General features: G+C 45.5%; 1 long non-coding RNA gene across 4 annotated transcripts; it reads left to right on the top strand.

Moving 5' to 3' along the window:
• The first annotated feature begins 4,587 nt into the window (after nt 1-4,587).
• Nucleotides 4,588-25,827, top strand: LOC311595565. 4 transcript variants are annotated; one of them, XR_014778487.1, is made up of 7 exons: nt 4,588-4,848; nt 5,085-5,302; nt 6,096-6,229; nt 10,724-10,866; nt 22,453-22,550; nt 22,759-22,859; nt 24,776-25,827. It is a non-coding gene; the product is annotated as an uncharacterized lncRNA (long non-coding RNA). The 4 variants fall into 4 exon arrangements; XR_014778488.1 differs by lacking the exons at nt 22,453-22,550; nt 22,759-22,859; nt 24,776-25,827 and adding an exon at nt 14,220-15,353; XR_014778489.1 differs by lacking the exons at nt 22,453-22,550; nt 22,759-22,859; nt 24,776-25,827 and adding an exon at nt 13,674-15,353.
• Nucleotides 25,828-26,737: the final 910 nt, after the last annotated feature.

The following is a 26,737-nucleotide window of genomic DNA, read 5'->3' as shown; positions in this document are numbered from 1 at the left end:
GCTGGACTGTGACCTCACTTTGAATCTAATCTTTTCTTGATACCCTCCTATTCCCTTTGTGTTTTAAAGAATGGAAATTTGTGCCATTGTGTGTTATAAACATGTCATCTTTCTTTTGACTTTACAGAGCTTACAGATAAGCGTATTCTGGGCCTCAAAAGAGACCTTGAATATTGACTTTAGAGGAGGTTTAGAACAGTTAAGACTATGAAAGACCAGTGAAGTTGAAATAAGTACATTTTACATTGGGACATGCCCATGAGCCTCTGGGAGACAGTGGCAGGATGTTATAGTTCAGATCTGAAGTGTTCCCTGTAGGCTCGTGTTTGAAACACTTGGTCCCAGCCTAGTGATTTTGAAGGCAGTGGAGGTGAGGCCTGGCTTGTGGAAGTGGGTCACTAGGGACAGGCCTCGGAAGTTTGCATGCTTTGCCTGCTGGTCTAGCATGATGTGAAGAATTCTGCCACACATTTCTGCTGCAGGCAAAGAGCTGAAGACCCCAGTGTCTTTCCTGCTTTGGTGAACTGCAACACTTTGAATCAAAATACACTTTCCTTTCATAAGTCGCTTCATCAAGTATTTGGTTAAAGTGATATAAATGTAATTACTATCTCATCTGATCACCCAGACTGTCTATACCCCTGACCCTAATCACGTAGGGAGATAGCAGTAAGGAGAAACAGGACATGAAAGAGGCGTTGACTCCAGTCATGTGCAGGACTTCAGAGTATTCTCAATGCACAAGATTATTATTGCAGTATACACAGAAGCCTCTAAATGCTGGGCACTGCAATGGATGGAAAAAAGACACAGAGACACAGCCCTATAGCCAAAGCTTGCAGCAATGGACCTTGCAGCAATGTCTCCAAGCATTAGCACATCCATATTGCACTCAGCCATCCCACAAGTTCATGCATCTGGATTGGTATTTCTGGGCAGGGTGAAGATTATGTATTTCCCAGCAGCCTTTAGGACAGTGTCAACTTCTCCCCTCTACACACTCAGTCAGAGTAGTGATGGTTGAGACAGGGTCACCTGGAAAATGTCTACTCTACTTCCAGTGACTAGTTATGCTCCAACTAGATTCTTTGGGCATATCTCCTTGCCTTATTCACATGACACAGGTCAGCCACACAAAGATGGAATACAGTATGGACAGGTGCATCTGGAGCTTGATAAATTGATCATACCAAATCCAGAAATGATAGGCGAGCGTGTCTAAGCTGTTACCTCCACAGGAGTTAATGACAGTTTACATTTGCCCATTACGTACTTTGCTCTTCTGAGCTTTTCTGTTGGATGTGGCTCTATATGGAAACAAATGCTCAAAATTCTGAGGGTTGGGTGGTGTGCAGAAGAGGGGGGTAGCACCCCAATATTCTGTACAAGTTGGACAGGATGGCAACCAAGATGACCAGAGCATGCAGTGCATATGCAGTAAGGCGTATTTAGTTAGGAGAATACTCCTGAAAGTTCCATTTAGCATTCTCTGAATGCTCTCTTTGAAGCTTCCCATGGAGAGATCTCCAGAAATTTCCTGTACATTTTATATCTAGTGGATCCATGCCCACCATCCACACCCACAAACTTATTGGCTTGGCTTAGCACAGTGTTCACTGTTGGCTCTGTGCCGTGCCATAGCTCAGGCACTGACATGGACCACCTCAGCTGGACAATAACACTGTCAGTCTCCAAGGAATGGGAGGGCTGCCTTAGTATGGAAGTGTTCAGACTCACCCCTGAGTGACAGCACATGGTCCCTAAATCCAGGGCACTGTCCCCACGCAAAGGGCCAGCTCTACATGCAGAAGTCAGGGACGAAGTTGAGCCTGTGTAGCTGGGGACTACAAAGCAATAGGGACCATGCAGGGCAACTGCTCAGTTCAACCCATCGAATTGCAGTGGAGTGCCATCCCCAAGATGGCGGCAGGAAGAAAGGACTGGATGAGACAACGTGGCAAGCATACTTTCTAAAGACTCTTATGTGCAGACTTGGTCTCAAAGTAGAACCCTGCTATGGGGATTGCATCAGAAAGCCTTGCCCAGGCTGAGCTAGGGGACATCAAGAGGGATGCAGTTCTGATCAAGATCATCTAATTCTGTGCCAAGCCCTCTGCCATGGCAATAACCACCGGGCACCATCTCAAACACAGGAAAACACACAAGCAGAGGCTTTATTGGCCTCAGTGACTTGAACACTCAAGGGAAACCGCCTTTAAAAATTATGAAAACCATATAGAAAAATCATAAAAGTAACAAAGAAAACAGCCATCCAATTGGCAATTAGCCAGCATTTACTTACTTTTACCTTCACACTGAATCCACCTTTCCTAAGAAAACATGTGAATTATTTTGTAGGAATTATGCAAATATGTAATTATAAATAATTCAAAATAAAAAGTATACTTAAGTGCATAAAATCGTGATCAGAAAAAACAATTCAAAACTAGTAGATACATTTCCAAGGCTTTGTATACACAGCAGTTAGAGCGGACACAATGATGAAAGCGTAACTTGAATGAACTTCGAATCATGGACAAAATGTGATTTCATTTGAGTTTCAATGAATTGAAGAGGTGGTGGAAATTCAGATTACTTCTTTACTGCCTGAGAAGTTAGGTTCTCAATATATTATAGAAGATTAATAATAAATAAAAAAGCAAGACCAGACATTGACAGCCCTGTTATGCAAGATAAATGACCCTCCCAATCTCCAGACGTGAACCGAGGTAGCTGCACCAGATCACACTGCACAGCACAGCACATGCTGAGTGACACCTCATGTCATCTGTGCTACCATGAGTGACTCTGTGCGGGTGACACACACAGCTGCACTGAGGGCTAGCTCTTTTCCCAAGCTGAGTTCATTTCCATTTCCTCCACAGATATTTCCAGCACTGATACGTTTGAATTTACATTGTGTAGCTAAACCAGGCTGTCTGTTTCCACCTCTGCCCATCCTACTCCTGTGAGAAAGCCCTGTCCCCTGCTGCGCTGGAAGAACTTCTGGAATGGCTCAGGTCTCCCAGGAGCACACCCCGTGTCTACACTGTTGTCCTCTTCTGAGCTGAGTGGACCTGAGGGAGCCACCAAGGCCTGGGCTGTAAACTTCTCAGCACCATGGTCCCTGGGCTGGAGAACATCTTGAGTCCCATGTCTATGGAGCAGAGCACAGTCTCAGTCCAAAGCTGGGTTTTCCTCCTCAAACCCAAAAGAAAGGCACCTCTTTCTAAAGGCTAAGTTCAGGACTTACTTATTTTTTCATCGTAAGAACACACACATGTGCTATGGAGTTCTGTCTTGAGACTGACGACTAAGGAGCAGTGAGGTCCAGTCCTCCATCCCACAAAGATCTGCATCTTCAGAAGTGAGTAGGCTGTACCCATCTTGTATGCTGTCAGATGGCTACTCTAGGTTGTCAGTCTGACTACTTCTGAAATTAACAAAAACCTAAAGCTGGAGTGGCACACCTGTGAGGGCTTTTATTTTATTTATTTATTTATTTATTGCCTAATTTAAAGTGAGACAGTCCACTTCTAAACTGTATCTTTGATGTAGAAAGACACATCTTTAGCGCAGATCTTTTGAGATAGGAAAACCAACCTCTAATCTGGACGATGCCTTCTGCTGGGAGCCTATAGAAGGATGTGGAAGGAAGCCTGCTCTCTTTGCCTGCTTGCTCTCACCCTACTAGCACGTCCATTCCTGCACTGGCATGAGAGCTTTACTACTTCAGGATTCCAGCATCTATTGAAGACCAACTGAGACATCCAGCCTCATGGTCTAAGCTACTATGAGAGTCTTGGACTTTCTGTTCCTAGGTAGCCATGTTGGATTAGCTGGACCACAGCTAATAGTATTGTTGTGTTGATAGAAGGATTTATTCTATAAATTCTGATGTTCTGTAGAACTCTGGCTAATAATGTGACATTACAAACCTCACATGATCCTGTGCAGTTGTGGTAAACTAGGACAGCTATGATTATGCCGTGGAGATCGGGCGTCCTACTATGCCCAAAATATCCCTTACCTGTCTGCTATAGACCCATACCATTTATGGCAGCAAACTCCAGGAGTTTGCCATGTTGTGTTTTTGTCTTGCTCTCTTCCAGTATGTCCCAATACCTCTCCTTTGGAAAGGCTGAGAATATATTGTGCCATTATATGGTGAAAGTATTTAATTTGCTTTTAGGTTTTATGGAGAATTTTAATTAAGAGATTGTCTTGAATCTCAGGAGAGACTTTAGATTTTAAACAGTGTTGATACTGAAAGACTATGGCACATTTGCAGCTGGACTAAATGGATTTTTTACCATGGGGGCCAGGGAGTGGAATGTGGTGGTTTGAATGGAAGTGTCCCACAATAGCCCAAGAATTTTTTTCTTGTGACTGAAGTGGAAGTTTTTGGTTTCTTTAAAGACTCGATTATGTCACATGATGTCTCTCTGGAGGATGTCTTGTGAGAGGACATATGATGCTTTGCTGGGAGCAGACACATGAGAGGGCACGTGGTACTTGGAGGAAATATAAATAGAATGCCACGGACAGCTTGCTGTATTGCTACACTGCTATGCTGTGCAACTTTCTTCACTGGTCTTTGCTGGTCTTCGTTAGTCTTAGCTGGTTTTAACTTCACAGAAAGAAACGTTCCAGCGAACTTCTCCTGCTACTCTGGCTGCTTCCGGCTGCTTCCACTAACTCATGCTGATTTGGCAGAGCCTTGCTGTTTCTGCTGGATTGTACCACCACTACTGATTTCTGTTGCTGTTTGCTGTTGCCTATTGGACTACACTGCTGGGATCCTGACAACGCAGAGTAGAATTGGTCCAAGGAACTACATCTAAACAGGTCCACAACTCATTTTTTGCTATTAACATTCTTTCTCCCCTTCCTCTGGTCAGTGGGTTAGAAGTAAGATGGAACTATTTAAGAACCCTAAATAAAGTAGGTTTTGAAAAATCTAAGCCTACAGGTCTCTACTTGAGAGTACTGTTTGGGAAACTTAGGAGTTGTGGGCTCGCTAGGTGAGGCTCATAACTGGGGCTGGGCTTTGAGGATTCAAAGCTACATGCCTCTGTTTTCAGTTCTGCTTCCAGATTGTGGCTCAAGATGTGAGCTGGATCTACCTTCTGCCACACTTCTCTGTCACGATTGACTGTTCTCCTGCTGGAAGCATGAACCCAGACAAACCCTTTCTCCTATGAGCTGCCTTGGCCATGGTGTTTCAATAGATAGGCAACCAACAGAATCACAGAGGCCAAAAGGGCTGTAAAAGCTCCATGCTGAGCATGCAAGGATGCTGGTGAGTACATCAGTGCTAGATGTGTGGTTGATCCCCTTCCACTTTTTAATTTTCTCATCTTAGAGATTTGAGCAACAGAAAAACACTAGCTGCTGTATCTGTAAGTTAGTAGCACAGCATATTCAAAATCGGAGAGCTCTGAGAAGGTGTCTTACCCAGTGTTCTCAGCCTCCAGGAATGTTTGTTTAAAATAACAGAGACAGAGAAACTTGCCGTGGAAATTCATGGGCTCAGTAAATACCATCTATCTTTATGAGCAAAGAACTCCTTTGGAGCTTGTGACAGTGCTTCCACTGCCACAGTGCCAAACATCCTGCTTCTATGTGGAGCAGGAGATGGGGCCGTAGGATCACCTGGCGTCATATGGCATGTGATGGAGCAGAGATGCTTACCTGGGTGAGGCTAGCCTGGCTATTTCCCAGGAAGGTGGCATGCTCTCTGGGTCTCACCAGACCTCTGGATGTAGGAGCAGCTTCTGCTCGGCGGGCAGCTGTGTTAATGGCGTATGCATTCAACTGCTGAACGCTATCCTGTTATGCCACGCACACCATGTGAAAATTCCCTTCCTTCTCCTGATGCACTGCCTCCCGTCACACACATGGCGACGTCCATGAACTGGCACTCCTGTAGCAGTAGTCTCATTTTTGTCACGTGCTGGCCTTCCTTCAGCGAGGAAAAGCTCTGGCTGTGAGGGAGGCTTTTCTGGACTCAGGCTATGAGTGGCTATTAGGCAGTCGGCGCATGCTTAATTTATGTTTTAACAAAACCCCGTGCATTCATTTAAACTGTACAGGATTGTTTTTGGAGAAGTCTCTAGCGTGCAGAAATGGTATCAGGTGGTTATCCTGCCTATGCATTCTGCTCCTCCGTGGAGGTCCACAGCGTTGACACCGAGCTGAGGTGTCTCGGAAGCTGCACAATCACAGAGTGAGTAGATGTTGACAGACTGATGTTTCTTCTGTGTGTTGCATGCCCTCTGGCTTTGATGAATGGATAATGATGTGTGTCCTTCCTGCAGCAGCTCGGAAAATACCTCGGCTGAGCTACAACTCTGTCTGTACCCTGCTTCCCCTTCCCCTTCCTCTGTGATATGGGAGACTACTTCCATTTCCCTGTCCTGGTGGCATCGCCCTTTCCAGATTGTCACATATGAGAAACCATGCAGGCTTTAGGCTTTATCAGTCTGGATCATTTTATTCAGCCATATGCATTTAACTTCCCTCCTGGTCTCTTCACAGCTTGGCAGCTCAGTTCTTTCTCTTCTTTTCTTTTCTTTCTTTCCTTTTTTCCTCCTCTTCCTCTTCCTCCTCACTGAGTACTATTCTACTGAATGACCACACCACAGATAACTTACATATTCAACTGTTGCAGAGATTCCTAAACATTTTAGAGGTGTTCTTTTCAGTCTACACTCTCACCGGAGTGTCGGAGCATTCTAGATGCTGCCTATCTGAAGCGAAATGTAGCTTGGTTACTTTCATATATTAGGTATTCTTGCATGGCAGTATCTCACTGTGGTTGGAACTTGTGTTTCCCTTACAAAAACACGGTTAAAAATAGTGTTGGTTTTGTTTATTTGTTTTAGCTGTTCACAGACCTTTGGTAAAACGTCAAGGGTATTTGTTTGTTATTTGACCACTAGTCATGTAGTAGTTAATGTAACTAGATTTTTTCATTTATATCTTTAGCTAATATGTCTTTGAATCTATGTCCGATCTTTAAATTATTGTAACTGTATATTTTATATAAAATAAACTTATACACTAAATCCAATTTCTTTTTTAAAAATTTTATTAATTTATTCAGAGTACAAGTCAATTGTTATCCCATGACTTATATCCTCCCATTCCTCCCTCTCTCTCGCTTTTACCCTATTCCCCTCCCCTAGGTCTATGACCGAGGGGGCCCTCCTCCCCCACTATATGGTCGTAGGCTATCAAGTCTCATCTTGGCAGCCTGCTTATTCTTTCTTTGAGTGTCACCAGGCCTCCCCACCAAGGGGAGGTGGTCAAATATGGAGCACCAGAGCTCCTGAGAACAAGGCCCATGTTTTGTATTACAATTTTAGCTCATGCTTGGGGTAGTGGCTGCTGTGAGCTCATGTGTCCCATGTGTTTGGGGAGAGATAAAGGTGATTATTATGCAAGGGGATGTCCTGGTGCAATAAGAGGAAAGTTACCATTTCTTTCTTGGGTGTGTTTGGACATTAATATACTGCTCTATTTCTCATGTATCTAATGTTACAACACATACTTCAGAAATGAAGAAATAAAGTTTTGTAGGAAAAGAAGCAGCACGCTGATTTTTTATCAGCTGCCAGAACATGCAGAAGAGCAGGGAGAGGCACTGAAGAAAATGCCCTCCCACACAGGAAGTAGAATAATTCCACTGTAGCTTTTAAGACTTAGTTTTCAAAGGTAAAAAAAAATAGTTAAAATGTTTTATTGTAAAATATAACATGCCTAAGTAAAATTTATGGTTGTCTTCATATAGATGCCAGGAGAGGAGGAACTGCAGTCAACCAGAGCAGTACAGCAGGCAGAAAATTATATTTTAAAAATACAATGTATCAAGCCTCAGATCTAAGGAAAACTGGTTGGTTACTGCTATACTGGTTGTGCCACTATTGCCCCAGTTGGCAAACCTTGCCTGGTAGATTGGTAGTGTGGCACAGATGGGCCGATATATGTGTAATATCACGGAGCCTGGTCCTATTGGCGTGGCTCTGCTTGGAAGACTTGCTTGGTGTACATGTTAGGTGGGAAGACAGAATCAAAATAGTGGGTAGACAGTGTGGCATGTCTCAAGGTCTAGGGTACAACACGAGGGCTGTGGAGTCACAGGAGCTGGGTGTGTAGATGACAACTGCCTTTGCCTTGGGGACAAGGGTGAACCGTATGAGGTGATACACTACTGCACCAGAATCTACAATGATTGTTCACAACACAATTTATTTTAGTAGATAAAGCTTGATGAAAGATAAAGGAAATGTGAACTTTTGAGAGATGAATCACTAGAAGGTTCTAGGAAGGTTGAGTATGATTGTCTCGTAGAATCAGCCCACATCAGGGCGTTCAGTGGCTCAGGCAGGCAGGGGCAATGGGCTTCTTACTGTACGTCATGCTTGAGGCGTCTCACTTGGTAACTCCCCGTCTGTTATGCCTCACACAGGGCCTGTAGGACCAGCAGACACGTATCCAAGTATGCACTCTTTTTGAAATACTACACAGATTTTCACACTTGTGTATAAAGATTCTCCAGTATTAAGCCCCAAGAGATGTTAGTTATTTAACAGCCTGGATACAGGCCCTTGACTGGACACCCTCAAGAGACAGTTAGTTCCCACAACGTACGTGTTTCTCTCTTAGGCTCTGCACCTGGACTGTGTTTTGCTGCCTGCGAGCCTGTCGCCCTGTTGCGCATGCCCAGGCATGGCGGGGCACTCTAAGCGATCCTTCCTCAGTCTGCGATTATGAATCCTCCTTCTTCTAAACTATGTGTAAATAACTTCAAAACAACCAGAAAAAAAAAAAACACCAGCTCTTTAGGGCTTGAAACTTCACTCTTATCTTCAAATATTGAATCAAGCGTGTTGGACTGCCATCATTATAAGCGCAAATATTGTCTTCTGCCTGCGGAAGCAGATCCTATTTTATTAGCCCAGAAAAAATGTGCTCAAACAGACACTTGAGAGATAAGTGAAAATTCCATGGGTGAGAAAGAGAGTATTTAATATGAACAATATCCGTGTCACTGCGGAGCATCTGCTAGGAGGGGGCGCTTCCCGCCTCCCTCTCATCTGTTCACAGCCTCCTCTGGAATTATCTGCTTCATGACTTTACATAAAAGACAGTTTCTGATAAATCTGGTTCAACAATTAATATGCAGTGTAACTTGTGATTAGAGGGATGAATTGGAAGTAATGAAGGTTTAAAAATAGAAAACAGATGTAATATTTTAAATGACATTTTCTCGGTACTGTATTTATTGCCCTCTTTCAGTAATTAGTAAAATGTTTTCAGATTTTAAAAACAGCTTATTACTGTGAACACAATAAACCCATATGTGTAAAAAACAAATAAGAAAGCCGTGAGAAACAGATGATCCTTCCTTTGGGGTGTGGATAAAGCAAGACAGCGAGAAAGGATACTGCCACAAAATGCGGAAGGACAAAAAAGCCGACACTGATGGTAACTGGGAGCTAACCCGGAGCTGAGCATAGCTGTGAACCCACCTCCTGTCACTGAGCAAAAATAGCTTGGAAGATACAGAAGGAGATTTGGAACATACCATTTTCCCTGGTCTTCTTTTAATTTCTACAGCTTATAAAACAGATGAGTTTAATGCCTACGTATACAACACCATCCAGTGTATCTTAGGAAGTTCTTTACCCCTTAGTTTCAATTTTTTAAATTCACATTTATATTTTAATTGTAGAAATGTGTGGGCTAGTGTGTGGGACTTTGATGCAGTGTTTAATTATGAAATCGAGTAGTTAATGTTTCCATCTCCCTAATTTTTTTTTTAATTTTAAAGTAAATACCCAATAGCCAGTGAGGATGAGGGAGATGTGGTCCACACACAGTTGTATTCATCTATAAAAAAGAATAACCTCCTGTTCCTAGTAACATGATAGATGGAAGTGGGCAGGTTTTGCTAACTGAGATAAGTCAGGTGCAGAAGGACAGATCCTGAGTGTTCTTTGTTTCGTGTGTAGATGTCAGGGAACTGTCCCTGAGACACAGCATAGAGATGCTGAGAGAGCAGGGAGGCTGGGGTGGACAGAAAGTCAGGGGAGGCCAGCTGCCTGGGCGAGTGGGAGGGAGAGCTGAGGGGAGCTCGCCACTGCCCACAGTGGACCAGAGTCCACAGACATCAGGACTCCTGAAAGACAGAAGTTTGAGCATTCACAGTTTCTTTAGAAATATAGAAATGAATGGAGAAGCATGGCCCAGACCTGTAACTTCAGCACTCCAGGCCCTGAGACAAGTTCTGGACCTGCTGGGGCTAGAGTGAGACCCTGTCTCAAACACAGACTACATGACTGGCTGGGAATGGAAATGGGGTATCCTTTGGGAAACCTTGCGAAGCAGATGTCACTCTTAATCCCTTCATCCTTGTGTGTTTGTGGCTTCTGAGGGCGGCATCTAAAAGACCCTGTGGATCTCTGGCCCTGCAGACCTCTCAAGCCACAGGCTGCTAATGGGAGCAAAGACTTCTGTGGTACTTCATGAGCAAACAACAACAACAAAAACAAACAAACACAAAACAAACCAAAAAACCCCACAAAAAACCAAAAAACTTCTGCAACCATCAGTTGGCCAACCATCAGAAACAGGGTCACTGATATGTTTATAAAAAAGAAACCATGAATATAACTTTGTTTTTTAACATAATTTCATTTTTTCCTCGTTTCTTCAGAGTGAGCTTTTGCTTGAGTCCAGTAGTAGCAACTTTAAAAGCAAGTGAAATGCCTCCACCTTCTTATGGATGCAGCAGGAGGAGGTAGCGTCTGCCCCTTGATGCTCTTCTCTGAGGTGTTGCTGTGTTCCTGCTTGTCACTGGTAAGCTAAATCTCAGGAAGCCAGCAGGACAGGTAGGGTGGGGGTGGGGAGCGGGGAAGCAGAGGGTGATTAAGGTACAAACAGAAGCCACAGGAATTCCTAATATAAACTGATAGGCCACGTTTTGGTTTTGAAAGGTAGCCTAGGTGATTGAAACGGGTTAGTTGTCAAATTGTTCTTCCATCACGTGTCGTCAGTCACAGGCTTCTTAGCCACAGTGAGATGGGCACCAAGGCTGCTGCTATCATGTAGCCTCCCTGAAGTGCTTATGGTGTTAATTAAAAAATGTTTGAATCTCCTGCAATTACTGTATTCAACGCACCAGGAGTGGGATTAAAATGAAGTAAGAGGAGGAACCTGGGACAAAGAGCATAGAGAAGGAGAAGGCTAGAGAGGAAACTCAGGGATTGGGGGTTGGGGATAGAGAAGGGCAGAGCAAGGAAGAAACAGGAACCTGGAGCAGAGGGGAGCAAGGAGGGAGGGGCTTAGGAGGACCAGGGTCAAGAGAGGACCTCAGTAAGTGCACCTGGAGGATATGGCAGTATCCTGTCCCCAGTCTAGGAGGAAAGAGAAGCGAGTTCCAAGCATCAGTCAGTGCTGGACAGAGACAGTGTGTAGAGCCTGTCACAAACAAGAGCGCGGAGTTGAGACGTACAGAGCAAGTCTGACTCAGGAGGTTGGGCCTGAGACCCCATTGTGAGCAGACCCCAACCATCTGTCAGACAACTACAAGAGCAGACCAAGGAGCCACTTCCTTCGGGAGATTTAGTGTTCGCCACGCAGATGGTAGCAACACTAGGTGATGAACAAGGGTTCAGAGACCAGACACCATCATGGAGTCAAAGGGAGTTGAGTCCCATCTCCCCTCACTCCCGCTGACTGGCTCCCAGCACCGCCCACACTTCCGGCTCCCAGCACCGCCCACACTTCCTTCCCCCAGCCCTTAGTCTAGCCTCGCTCTTCACCTGGGACCAAGAGCGTCTCTAAGCCGCCTCCAGGTGCTACTGAGCAAAACCAAAGCAAAGCAAAGAACAAAAACAAGGGCTCGGACCTGCTGGTAAATTTCTCTGTTGGAAAAGCTGCCTGAGGGGAGAGTGACAGGGCAGAGCAACCTGCAGGGCAGCTTTTGGAGGGACCCACTCAGACAAGGAGAAGCATGTCAGGAAGAGACAACCAGTGCAGAGGAGCATGTAGTAAGAGAGCAAGTTCCCAGAATACCGTTTTTCCTTAAAACGAAATATTTAGGAACTGAAGAAATGACTCCATGGGTAAAATTCTCACTGTGTAAACCTGAACTCAGACCCTCAGCACCCATGTGAAAAGGTAGGTGCAGTGCCATGTTCCTGGAACCCCAATGCTGGGGGCATTGCCACCCTAACCCTTGCCCTAACCAAAGAGATTTCCACGAGAGACCCCGTGTCAAAAATTAAGGTGGAGAGTGACAAAGACTCCTGATACTGATCTCTGGCCTCCACATGCACTCTTATTAGACACACACACACACAAACACACACACACACACGTGCACATAGACATACATGTTTACATAGATACACACGTGTGTGTTTAAGAAGTCTCCAGATTTATTTATAATCTCATCAAAGTTCATGCCTCCACCACTCTGTGTACACTAGTCAAACTTATTGCAGAATTAATTGTTAAGGATTAGTTCAAGGCCAGGCTCTGGAGAGCCAGGGACGGAATTAACGTGTGCGCTGCATTCCTGCTGCTCATCTACCGAAGCACTTCAGACGATGTCAGATGGCTAGGAAAAAAATGACATCATTAAGAAAGTATTTAAAATCTCCATGGCATTCTCTCATTTAATCTTAAAGTGATGTTTTATACTTACACATATTAATATTCAAATCAAAGGCAAACAGACACACCCAGCAGGTGTTAGTTGGTGTTTCTCTGGATCTATGTGCATAAATTATAGGTCATGACTTTCTTTGTTTCTGCTTGCACAAAAATATTGACAATGTGATGTTAGTGTACATGCCGCAGTTATATATTACACTGCTTAGGGTATTCAGCGATTAATAATGATGATGATGATGATGATGATGATGATATTCATGGTTTTTTAAGAAGACATGCTTTTAATGTAAGGCCATTCATTCTAGGAGACAATGTTTCAGACAAGAGCTGCCAGTGTCTCTGGAACACTGAATACTTCACTCCACTTCCTCCTTCCTGGCGTAGTTTTGAACTTGAAGTTGGCTGTGATTCTCATCCTATTTTTTTTCCTTTGTGATTCTTTTTTCCCAACCTTTGCTGGGGTCATGCACTTTTTCCCTGAGTCCATGCAGTTTCACCATAGTACATTTTTATTCCTACTTCATCTCTCTGAGTTATCTGACCTGTGGATTCATGCTTGCCACTGATTTTTGGAAAGTGTGTCACTAATTTGAGAAAACAACTTTAAATAATTTTTTCTATATTATCTATTGTGGCAATGGGTGTTTCTATCTTTTGATATCGCAACACATAAATACTAAGTGAATGTGAAGTTACACATGTAGGTGGAATATAAATATATTCTGATTTTATAAGGGATGGTAAATGTATGGTAGAGGTTCTAGGCTTTGTTTTAATTCTCTGGAGAGTGTTGTTTTGTGTAAGTAACCAAATAAGCTACAGATTAAACACTATGAAACTATGTGACTGGTTTTGCAATGTGGGGGGTGGGGCATTCCTGAAGAATGCCCAAGTAAGTGTTCCGGTCTCAGTCCTCTCTCAGTCTTCCGTGCCCTTGTCAGTGTGTCAGTCCTCTGTGCCCTTGTCAGTATGTTCTTTTTCTCTAGGGGCATGAGGTGGCTTGGAGCAGAAGAAAGCAGGCCTTCTCTGACACACATGAGCCACACTGCTACACCTTGACCTCTCCTAGGTGGGTTATTTTGTACTGTGGGTGCTAGTGAGTCACCACACTATGGATAAAGCAGAGATCCGTGGACCCACAATCCTGCTCACCTTCTGCGATCTATGCATCACAGAGCAGCTGCCTGCCTAGGCCTCCGGAAGTCCCTTGAACAAATCTACCAAACCCTTCACAGTTAAGGGCGTGTGTGGGGCCCCGAGTGGACTTCCAGGTCACCTCTCTTGTGTCTTCATCCTGTCCTTTCTAGGTCCTTCAGCCCAACTCTTGTCTCCTCCCAGCTCAGCTAGCTACAGTCCCCTTGTCCTCTAGGCAGTGGGGTGTGCTTAGGGATGTCCCTTTCCCCCCCCCCCCAATGCCAGACCCCTATGCTCGCACATTGCTTTTGATTTCTCATCTCTCTGCTTTGTGTTGTCATGGCTGAATGCCAACAACACCCAGTTTCAGCATTCTCCTGGGAGTTCTTACTTTGCAGAACCAAGCCAGCAGAGTTGCAAGAGACCACTGTGGCAGGGAGACACACAGGGAGCCAGCCTGGGGAAACCTCCTCAACTATGAAAGTGAAGAAAACATATTTCTAAATTTCTACGTTAAACTCCAGAGAGCTCATTCTTAGCAGAACTTTACTAAAGAAATGCAACAGGAAGTTCAAGTTTCTCATGTGAAGGTGAGAGGTGCCGGAGTGATGAACTCTGGGAGAAGAGACAGAATTGTCCTGGTGACAGGGGCACTCGCAGGCTCGCTTCTCATAAGCCTGTCTTTACTCATGTATAGCTTTGCTGTGGCTATGTTGCTAGAGTTAATATAAAGATTAAATTTCAGGTACATGAATTTGGACAGTTAAGCCAACAAATGGTTAGTGTTAGAACTGTTTAATGATGTGGCATTCAAATTGTGACTGCATTTGTCCTGGGGATGCTGTGCTCCACTTGGTGACTAAAGAGTGATTCCTGAGAGTTGCACCTGGGTGCCCCACTGGACTCTACCAGCCTTCTACATCTCAGGAAGTTCCTGTGAAGAGTGAGTAAGCAGCAGGATGCGGTAGAGCTGTGCCTGATGCAACATGTTAATCAATAACAATGGATGGATTGTTTGGAGTTTCATGAGAACAGAATTTAAGTGTCCTCACAAGGAGAAATAATCACCACTGCAAAGTGACAGGTGTGTTCACTGGCTCGGTGGTGTCACTCCTTCCACAGTGTACACAGTTAGAAATGATCATCACTATGCAAGGTGACAGGTGTGTTCACTGGCTCGGTGGTGTCACTCCTTCCACAGTGTACACAAAAATGATCACCCCTGTGCAGTGTCTCTCCTTCTACGGTTGTAATATAGTGATGGCCAGAGAGACAGCACAGCCAGTGAAGGGCCTAGCTGCACAAGCCTGAGTGTTCGCGCTCTGTCCCCAGAACTCACACAGAAGCCAGATGAGGTGGCCTGGATGTGTCATCACAGCACTCCTGTGGCAAAATGAGAATTGGAAGCAGCAGAACTGTCCTGAGTTCAAAGGTCAGCTAACCTGTAGTACACAGTGAAGCAAGGGCTAAGCCCTAATAACTGTTCTCTGGCTTCTACATGTGCCCTGTGGCATGTATATTCACACACACACACACACACACACACACACACACACACACACACACACATTGCACACTTACACAATAATTTTTTAAAGAAAAGAAAAATGTGACACAGTCAACAGCAATTTTTTGTGATTTTTCTTTAATTCACGTTACATCATGGTCCTAGCTCCATCCCTCCTCTCCTCCCAGTCCCAGCCCCCCTCTCCTCTCCCCTCCCTTATTCCTCAGAAAAGGGGAGCCCCCTTTCCCATCCACCCCAGCTCATCAAGCCACACCAGGACTGTGTATTCTCTTCCCCTGTGATCTGGCAAGGCAGTCTCTCCAGGGGGCAGTGATCAAAAAGTAGGCATCAGAGTCCGTGTCAGGGACAGCCCCTGCTCCTCTTATTAGAGGACCCACATGAAACCTGAGATGCCCATTGGCTACATCTGTGTGGGGGGCCTAGGTCCAGTCCATGCATGGTCCTTGGTTGGTGCTTCAGTCTCAGCAGGCCCCTCTGGGCCCTGGCTAGTTGATTTTGTTGGTCTTCTTGTGGAGCTCCTGTCACTTCCAGGTCCTTTTCTACTTCCTTGTACTTTTTCACAAGACTCCCTAAGCATTGCCTAGTGTTTGGCTGTGAGTCTCAGCATCTGTTTAGAACCACTGCTGGGCGGAGCCTCTCAGAAGACAACTTTGCTAGGCTCCTCTCTGCAAGCATAGTGGAGTTTTGTTAGTAGTGTCAGGGGTTAGCTCTCGCCCATGGGGTTGGCCTTGGGTTGGTCCAGGCGTTGGCTGGACATTCCCTCAATCTCTGCTCTGTCTTTATCCCTGCACATCTTATAGACAGGGTGAATTTTGGGTCAAAGCTTTTGTAGTGGGTTGGTGTTCTTTCTCTATTAGGAGTCTTGTCTAGTTAGAGGGTGTCCTCTTCAGACACAATGGCCCCTGCTACTAAGAGTCTCTGCCAGAGCCCCCGTCATATTCTCCAGGAGCCTACCCTGACTTAGGTCTCCAGCTTGTCACAGAGATGCCCCCACACAGTTTCTCCTTTCTCTGCAGGCCGTCAGTCCTCCCACCCCTACTCTCCCCGGGTCACATCTCTACCCTCGTACCTCTCTGCGCTCCCTCTCCTACCTGGTCCCTCTCTTCCACCACTACCTCTGTCTTTTCTGTTTCTCCTTCTGAGTGAGATTTGAATATCCTCCCTTGGATCCTCCTTGTTACCTAGCTTCTTTGGGTCTGTGCATTGTAGTAGGTTCATCCTGTACTATATGGCTAAAATCTACTACTTATAAATGAGTACATACCATGTTTTTCTGAGTTTGGGTTACCTTACTTAGGATGGTCTTCTCTAGATCCACCCATTTGTCTGCAAGTTTCATGGTTTCTTTGTTTTTAGTAGCTGAGTAGTATTCCATTGTGTAATTGTACCCCTATTTCTTTATCCATTCTTCAGTTTAGGGATATCTAGGTTGTTTCCAGGTTTTGGATATTATTAAGTTGCTATGAACACAGTTTAGCAAGTGTCCTTGTTGTGTGGTGGAGCACCTTTCGGGTCTATGCCTAGGAGTGGAATAGCTGGGTCCTGAGGTAGAGCTGTTCCCAGTTTTTCTGAGAAAGCACCGGATTGATTTCCAAAGTGGTTGTACCTGTTTGAACTTCCACCCGCAATGGAGGAGTGTTCCCCTTTCTCCACATCCTCACCAGCATGTGGTGTCACGTGATGTTTTTTTCTGTTTTTTTTTTTTTAATCTTAGCCATTCTGACAAGTGTAAGATGGAATGTCAATGTCATTTTGATTTGTATTTCTCTGATTACTAAGGATGTTGAGTAATGAATAGCAACCTTATTTGTATACCTTATTTGTATAGTCTCCAGGTGTAGCCCAATCAAAAGGCTTAAACAAGGTGTCATTGCCACTCAGAGGATATGAGGACCATGGCTAGATTCTGTTGTCCCTGGACCACAGCCAGACAAACAGGAGCTTTCCTTTTATCCCTATCACCTCCTCTTGCTTCTGTCTAGACTTCAGTGAGGGCAGATACTGCCTCATCCTATGTACACCCAGCCGTGGGGTGTTGGAGGTTGGTCTGCTGTATTTTGATGCTAAGCATTGCTTGTGGTCTCTGCCCCACCTGTATCTTGCCTAAAAGCCTAAACTGTTGGACCAGTAAAACACCTGGGCAGGGCAAATGGGATAGATGTGGCTAAGGTTCCAGGTCTTGGGGAGACAGAGAGAATCTGGGGAGGAGGAGAGAGGCTGGTGCCAGGGGTTAGGTGGAGAAGCACATGGCCAGTGTGGATGGAAGATTTGGCTCAGATGAAGAACATAAGCAAATATTGGGGATTATGGATGGGAGATAGTTTGATAGAAATTATTAGAAGCAGATGGCATGGGATTGGAGCAGGTATGGGATACCTGGCCCACTATTGGAAGTAGCTTAGGGGATTAATATCTGCCCTGCCCCAGGTTAACTAAGGCTATTTTAAAATATAACAAGTGTCTGTGTCTTGATTGATTGCTAGCAGGTTACAAAATACTGCCATAAAAATAATTATAGATCTAATAGTAGAGATTATTAGGCCATAAGGGTAAAAACTACAGCAATGGGAATGCCATTTCCATATTTTTCTCATGAAGAAGTTTCTAGGAAGCCTGTGTTTGAAGATCCTGTCACAATAAATCAGTAGCTAACACCCGGCCCATCACTGGGTCGGGGGCTGAGGAGGGCAACTCCTCTCATCTTCATGGGGGATGGGAAGGAAGAAATTTATCAGCTGTGCCATCCCATCTTAAGAATCAGGCTTTCTACAAGCGTAGAGATGGCCTCACTGAGAGGAACAGCTATCCGGACAGAGCAGCAGAGGAGTGCACAAGAGCTCCCAGGTGAGAGTGGGTTTGTTTTATCTACTGTATCACATGTGTTCCCACTTGTGGTGCCAGTCAGCAGCTCACAGGTGCAAGTGTGTGCCTGGCGACTACTAGCGCTGGGAATTGTCCCCAGTGAGCCACAGGTAGGGACCAGGCTGCTGTATTGGACGCAGATTCATAGTCGAGGAATTTGTGATGAGATGCCTCTACAGTTATAACCGTGCCTCATTACTTAAATTGATATCTGCTGTGTTGCAAGGAGAATGATACAAATTTGGGAGGTTCTGCCATTAGAATACAGAGAGGGCCCAGAACCACCAGAGCAGGATAAAATACTCAAAACCCTCACATGTAGTATAAAACAGAAGAACAGAGAGGCAGAATTGTCTGAACCCTGGGTCTCCCATCACAAACAGTTGCATTTAGTTAATAACTCACAAGCGTGCAGTTACTGGTCGGGAGCAACTGAAGTTGTGCAGAGCAGTAATGCACACGGCTGTCACAGCTTTACACTGAGATGCGTTTGCTCCTCCACTGCCGCCCTGGGCATCTGAGGAGGTTCTGTATTCTGTGTCTACCAATGACGTAAACTATGTTCCTTCTTTAAGTCTGAAGTGTGATTGCCGATAGCCTCACACCTGACAAAGCTTTGGCTGTCATCTTCTCAGGGGGACCTCATGGAGAGTAGACAGAGAATCACCCCATGCCTATGTCTATGCACAAGGGGCTTTCCCAGAAGTTAAGGAAGTTTGTATCTCAGATTACTTCTGCTTTCACTCAAGATTATTACTATATTTGGTGCTTAAACGTGCCATCTGCCATCTTTCCCAAATTCTGGGCTTCTCCCTCCTTGAATGGACAACTTGCAATCACCCAGCCATCACCTGGACCATAGAATGATGAATCAAATGCATTGAATGAACATAAATTTTATTTAGAAAAACTAAATACGCCTCTATGGCCAAAGAAACTCCTTATAAAATGGTGTGCATGGCTCTGGCAGTGGTGGAGCTAAAGTCTAATTTAATTGTGTAACAGAAGCAATTCTGCCTTTTGGACCAGCCCTTTGTATTAGTGCTCACACCAAGCCTGTCCTGTGCAGCTGGAGAGAGAGGGTGCCGTAAACCACAAGAGGTGGACAAGAGAAGCCGTGAGGTGGAGAGGGTGGGCGAGGGTGACCTCCTGTCCCTGCAGGTGGCTCAGGGGTATCACAGAGCCTCATTGGGGCCTCTCATCCCTTTTTTTAATATTCTAGAACCACAAACAAGAGAGTGGGAGAACAGCTGGTGGTAAAGGGAAGAGCAGTGGAGGTGAAGGGTGAAGACAGCCATGCCATAGCCCTGAGATGAGCAGTGTCTTAGCTACTGTTCTACTGCTCTGAAGAGACACTATGACCAAGGCAACCTATAGAAGAGGTTATTAGAGGCGTATGGTTTCAGAGCATTAGAGTCCGTGATCATCAAGGTGGGGAGTGTGGCAGCAGACAGTCATGGCACTGGTGCAGTAGCTGAAAGCTTACATCTGATTCATGAGCAGAAAGGCAGAGAGAGAGAGAGAGAGAGAGAGAGAGAGAGAGAGAGAGAGAGAGAGAGAGAGAGAGAGAGAGAGAGAGCGCACTGAGGATTGTGTAGGCTTTTGAACCGCTAAAGTCCACCCCCGGGGAAACACCTCCTCTAATAAGGCCACACCTCCCAAACAGTTCCACCAATTGTGGACCAAGCATTCAGATATATGGACTGATGGGGACCATTGGCCACCGCACAGGCACCCTGACTGCCCGGATTCCACGCTGGCCTTCTGAGTAAGAGGACAGTGGAGAAGGGCTTCCAGTCTCTGTATCTGCAGCCATGCACTCCTTAGGATATCTGGCTGCCCCCAAGATCCATGCATAGAGCCTAGTGTGTGCAGCTGCCTGAGATCAGGCTGAGTAGCACACAGGGTGGAAGAAGGCCAGTGACCAAGGTGGCTGCCAATGTCCGTTCACCTCCGTGACCATCGTTGATTTGGTCACTTGATGCACACACTTAGGAGTTCAAGGAGAAGATGTGAGAAGCACATCGCCAACAAGAAGGCGAGCGACAAAGCTGGCATCCTCCGATCCTGCTAAGCAAGGACTGAGCTAGCGAGTAGGTGAAGTGAGGACATGGCATGTTCAGAAATTACCAGATGGCCCAAACAGCCTGGTGATGGACACCCACCTAATGCTGGAAGCCTGTGACTCATCAGGTATGGAGCTGGGGATTATCTGTGTGATCTGCCTGAGCCTCAGTGTGACAGCCATTGGTTACCCAGGGTCACCCACATCACCTTATTCTCAGGATGACTCTCTTCCTCGTTCTTCCTTATTCTCATCCTGAAGATAGACACCCAGCTCAGTGAGCCACGGTGCAAACAGGTGAGGCCAATGATCACTAGTCACCTGGGAGACATTAGGTCAACATTAGGACCACAGAGCTAGCTTGGCTGAGTTTGGTGGTGGATTCCAAGGACTGAGGACCCTGCCTGGAGACTTCCTACATGTACTGTGCATGTCACTTTGGAGACCCAGGTACAGAGACTCTACAGACTAAAGGTAACACTGCCAGCAATGGCTGAGCCAGAGAGCAGAACATGGTGGGTATTTTTCAGGCAGGTGGCCACTACAGTTACTTACATAGCTGAGTGGAAGGAAACAGTCGCGGTGAGGGTGATTTGAGAGAAGCCAGCAACAGACTGTAAAGCAAATGGTCCTGCGTCTTCATTGGAGGGGAGAGAGTTGTGCCTTGTGTGGACCTCCCCGCCCTCCTCACTCTCCTGCTCAGCTGAAAATGAAAAGGAAGGAGGAGTACCCTGGCCATGACTCAGGAACAACAGCCCTGTAGAAATGCAAACTCTGGAGGCATCATTATGGCCTTTTCTGAATTACTGTAAAACAAAACAAAAACAAAACCAAACAAACAACAATAACAAAAACAGAGGGACATCTGACACTAGTTCCTGGAGGCAAGACATGGTCACTAGGAATCAGAAAAATGTGTGACACACTTGGAGATGTAGGGCACTCTAGTTCCCCATACTTTCCTGTGACAAATATGTGTTCTGGGGAAATCTCCTGGAGCTGGTGCATCTGGCCTCTAGTGCGTATGGAGCCACCTGGCCGTGTGTCACTGAGCCAGGCTTCCTGCTTTCCAGCTGGCACTCAGGTACCAAGCTGACAGCCTGACTCCATCACATGGATGAAAGGGTTAAAACCTGACATCTTTTTTGTAATTTTAGGGCGATTCTCTTTATCAGCGTGACAGCCATGCTCAGAGTGCTCTTGCTACAATATTCTCTTAAAAGTACACTTGTCAGGGTCCATTTGCGCCCAGCTACCTTGATGGTGACATCAGCCATGCCTGTGGTTCACCTTGTGACCTTACAGAGACAGCAGATGGGCCCGGTAATAAATCCCGATTATTAGTGAAGGAACCACTAGCTTGAAAGGCGGCTTTACGCCGTGATTCTTGTTATCTGCTGGACAGGGAGTTGTAATCTCTGTCAGGGAGGGGGCGGGCCATGAGGAGTTGCTGTGGTCCTGTGTCCACACCCCATCCCCCCCTCTTCCCAGTCCCTCCCTTCTCTTTTCTTCATCCTCTTACTCCTCTTTTGTTTTCTTTCCTCTTCTTTTCTTTCTTCTTTCTCTCTTCCTCCCTCCCTCCCTCCTCCCTTTTACCTCTCCCCTGCCCTTCCCCTCCTTCCCTCCTTCCCTCCTTCCTTCCTCCCTTCTATCCCTCTTTCTTTCCTATATGAAAAAGAAGCTGCCATCGTAGGAGGAGGCTCAGGTAGCAGCCACAATGTTGAATCTTTACCTCTAAGATTCCAGGTTGGGGATTTAGCTCAGTGGTAGAGCGCTTGCCTAGCAAGTGCAAGGCCCTGGGTTCCGTCCTCAGCTCTGGAAAAAAAAAGACAAAATAACCTCTAAGATTCTTAGGAAACAATATATATTAGTTGTAATTCATATTTATTTATAAATTTTGAGATCTAATCACGACCTTTTTGAAATTTCTTTAGACTATGAGTATTGATGGTCACATAAATTTCCAAAGAGGATTGGTTACAGACTGACCTGCCTTGGCATGGAAATCTAGCCTGTGTTCTTTTATAAACCTGGTTTTTATAAGCCCCTTCCCCCATGTTTTTGAAAATGGAAGCAATAAATACTGCCTTTACAAAAGTTCTCAGGTGTGTTTTAGAGATTCTCCCATAAGTCAAAATTTGGGGTAAATATAAACCATTTTCCTTTTAACCTATAGCTTACCTATGGGGAACAGCAGTTCCTAGGGAGTCCAGGCTCCTGAGACCTCAATCTGGGGTGAAGCCTCTCCAAGAAAATGGGTCCAAAGGACCAAAGGTAAGCTCACTGTGGTTGCCATGCAGTGCTGGGAGGATCCACAGGGAAGAAGACTGTGAAAACTGCTATCAAACCTCAAAAAAGAAAAAAGCTCACAAAATTTAAGTTCATTATTCTCGATCATATAAATTTAACTTCTAGAGAAAAAAATTGGACTGGCAGAACATTCTTCTTGTGTCAGGAGTTGTCTTCTCGTGTGTTTACATAGCCAGGTAACAAAGAAAGGCCTTTTGTGATTCTGAGCCCTAGCAAGAGGATTGCATTGCCTCACTAGTAACCACAACAGCTCAGCTTGTGGCAGAGCCCCGTGTGAGTATTCATTTGCTGAGTCAGTGACTGGCTTGAACCTAGGCAACACTACATAGTATTGCTAGGGCCCACAGCTCAAATCAGTGGGACAGAGTGAAGGTCCAGGAAATAAGGCACACAGGCAAAAAGCTCCCTTGCTTGTGAGCATGCCTCTGAGGCTGGTAACAGTGTGCTGTGCAGCCATTGGTTTTACACTGTCACTCCAGAGCTGCACCAGATATTTAAATATTTAAATTCTCTGTAAAACCAGACACTTGCTGGTTGGAGAAGACAGATTGCGCTCATGTGTGCCTGTGGCCATGCACACTCATAATGCCCCTGTGTGCATTTTTTCCTCTGGGCACACCAATGTGTGCACTGTGCATGCTCTTGCAATGAATTAGTGAATTTGTGCATATGTGTGCAGTGTGTGTGTGCCAGTGAGTGCCTGACTGTGTCTAAATGTGTATGTTTTTCTGTAAATATGTGTTTTTTTACTAACATACCCAGGTGTTTTCTTACTTTCCTCTCCCTTTTGCAGAAACAAGCCTGTTAAACACCTTAGGGCTAATGTACTAATTATCAATGTCTGTGCATGCCTCCCCAAACCTCTCTTCTATAACCTCTGGAAAAATTCTGACATATTATAAACTGTTTGAATTAGCGTAAATCAGTAAACAACACATTGGTGCCAGCCCAATAGTGGAAGAATGCTGTGCATGCTAAGTGTCTCAGCTCAGCCATGCCAAGGCTAGGCTCGGCTCACATCCATTTAATTCAACTCGAAATATTTATGGGTTTCCAGATGGAGAAGGGAGCTTGGTAGGGACCAAGAGAATCCAGGTGTGCACTGCCACCCCCACATGCAGGGTGTGGGTGTGAACGTGAAGGCATGTGTACGTGGTGTGGCACAGCAGCAAGAAACAAGAAGTCGTGAAGAGGGAAAGCGTGTGTGGTTCACCCCCTACACCATGTCTCGTTCGTCTTAAGTGAGCGATCCCATGTGCTGGGCTCTGACGATTACCACGGGAGTGCTCAGGTGGGCAGCCACAGTTTCTTAGGTAAGCACCCTGTGTAGTCTTTGGAAATGGGATAGATTTGAAGCCCAGTGCTTTGAAAGAATGAACATCTCCACTACGAGAGTGTGAGTGTAAATGCGCATGTGTGCATGTGTGTGTGTGTGTGTGCATGTGTGTGTGTGTGTACATCTCTGCATGTATATGGAATCCAGAGGGCAGCACTGAATGTCTTCCTCAATCACTTTCCTTTACACCATTTTTAACAGGGGGTCTCTCAGCATACCCAAAGCTCACTGGTTCAGCTATCCTGGATGGCCAAGAAGCCTCCAGGATCCTCCTGTCTCTTCATCCTCTGAGTTCTGGTTTCAGCCAAGAACCACGATGCTGGGCTTCTGTCTCAGCTCCTAGGATCAAACTCAGAGTCTCTCTTTTTTTTTTGTATTTTTTAAATTTATTAATTCATTCATATAACATCTCAATTGTTATCCCCTCCCTTGTATCCTCCCATTCCTCCCTCCCTCCCAGTTTCTCCTTACTCCCCTCCCCTATGACTGTGACTGAGGGGGACCTCTTCCCTCTGTATATGCTCATAGGGTATCAAGTCTCTTCTTGGTAGCCTGCTATCCTTCCTCTGAGTGCCACCAGGTCTCCCCATTCAGGGGACTTGGTCAAATACGAGGAACCAGAGTACGTGTGAAAATCAGACCCCACTCTCCACTCAACTGTGGAGAATGTCCTGTCCATTGGCTAGATCTGGGTAGGGGTTTGAAGTTTACGGCCTGCATTGTCCTTGGCTGGTGCCATAGTTTGAGCAGAACCCCTGGGCCCAAATCTGCCTATCATAATGTTCTTCTTGTAGGTTTCTAGGACCCTCTGGACCCTTCTACTTTGCCATTCTCCCATGCTTCTCTCATCTAGATTCTTAAGCTTACATGGCAGCCACCTCACCAACAGAACCTCTCCACAGCCCCTCACTCTGAGAGTTTCAGATCAAAGCTCTACTGTCAGGAACTGTCTTCGTGTTTATTGGCACCCCACTTGGACGCTCAGTGAACATGAAATTGGACAGAAGCCATGTTACCAGGAGGCTTGCAGGAGTTAAGAAGGCTGCATGAGCGGAAAGCCTGAGACACCCAGCTGGGAAGCACCTGAGGTGGCAGGGCTCTCAGGAGGACAGGAGTAGAAATGGAACAAGATGGTGTGAGAGGAGGCACACAGGACCCCAAGCTTTGTCACTCTGGCCTGAGTAGTCTGGACTCTAGGATTCTTTTTAGTCTTACACCCTAGGGAGAAGCTGCTTTTGATACACAGAGTCAGCATCTGGTTCCAAGGTTGGATGTTTCTTAAAGCACCTGAAGCTAAAAAGATGAACTTTGAGAGTTGTGTGGACTTTATGAAATACGAACTCTTTGCCATGACCCTGCGGCTTTCCTGAAGACTTTCCCTGGCCAAAGGGGTTCTAGCCAGCCACATCTGCTGTGGCTGCCAACTGACACAGCTGCTGCAACTAGCCCAGCTGCTACCCTGTCTGCCTTCACTGTCTCTGGACTCAGCTTACTTACCAAGACTCAGGTCCCGCAGACATTGTGGACAGAGCCAGAGACCTCCCTCAAGTCCTGTGTCCTCGAATCTCTACTCTGTTGTTGTCTGTTTGGGGCAGAGTCTCTTGCTATGTTGACGAGGATGGCCTTGAACTCCTCTACTTCCCAAGTGCTGTGGCTGCAGATACTTGTCACTGCACCGGCCTTTGTACTTTAAGAGTCCCTGTGTCCCTGCCCATGTGGCATCATAAACTCCAGTTCACCAATGGCGTCTTTCACTGCTGTGTCCCCAGAACCAGGGACAGTGATGGCCCCAACAGTGACCTCTCCTACCCTTTCTCCCTGTGTTCTCAAGACTGATCAAAGTGCTTTACTTACATTAACTCACATAATCAATATCTGATTAATTTCAGCACTTGCTAAACACAAATCCAGAAGGCTACAGGATGAGAAGGAATCAGTTGGTGAATGAGTAATTACACAAAATGGCCACACCCAGCAAGTGTGTGTGTTCAAAGGTTCAAGGTGCTAGCTGCCAGAGCCACTTAAGCAAACCAAAGCAAGCAAGTCACTTGGTGAGAGCGCTAGCCTTTCATTTCAAAAATATGTAAAATGTAAGCCCAGCTCCTTATAGCTCAACCCACTGTAAGCAGAACCAGCACCACCTCCCACAAGCCATCACAGTGTGTGTGTGTGTGTGTGTGTGTGTGTGTGTGTGTGTGTGTGTGTGTGTGTTAGTGGTGGTGGATATATGTTCTTAGCCACTCAACTGCATAGAAAGGAGAATGTTTTCTTTGGAAGGCAAATTGTGAGCAGCAATAGGTTGGTTAATGCTGGAAACCTGGGCTCTAGCAGGGCAGCCTGGAAAGGGGTGCTAGGAACTCCAAACCCATGTGCCAGACAGGCCCTGGCATTTCAACCTCGCATATTAAGCCTGGTAAAGACCAGAGAGAAAAACCAGCTTAACTTTCCTCCAAGAAGCAGGTGGAACTGAAATAGGTGACTTGGGTATAAAGCAAACAACTGGTTTAAAAACTGAAACTGCTGTCCATCTTTCAGTGATGTAGACTTTATTTTTTTTCTTAATGCTTGCAGAAATTCCTTCAGTATTTTATCGTTTTGTATGGAACCCATTTTTAAGCATATTTATTACATACTGTATGTGAAAATAGTTAAAAAGACATTTGACTTTCCAAAACCAAATATTAGGAGAGACGGTAGCCCGGAAATTAGGACAGAGCATCTCCCCACACAGAGATTCCAGGCTAGGTGCATTTGTTATAAGTCTCCCTGTAACCGCCTTAATAAATTTCCTTCCTCATATGAACAATTCTTGATT

Source organism: Acomys minous (assembly GCF_964271855.1).
Source record: "Acomys minous genome assembly, chromosome: 4".
Taxonomy (NCBI): domain Eukaryota; kingdom Metazoa; phylum Chordata; class Mammalia; order Rodentia; family Muridae; genus Acomys; species Acomys minous.
The sequence above is the reverse complement of the archived record's forward strand: the minus strand, read 5'-3'. Positions and strand labels throughout refer to the sequence as shown.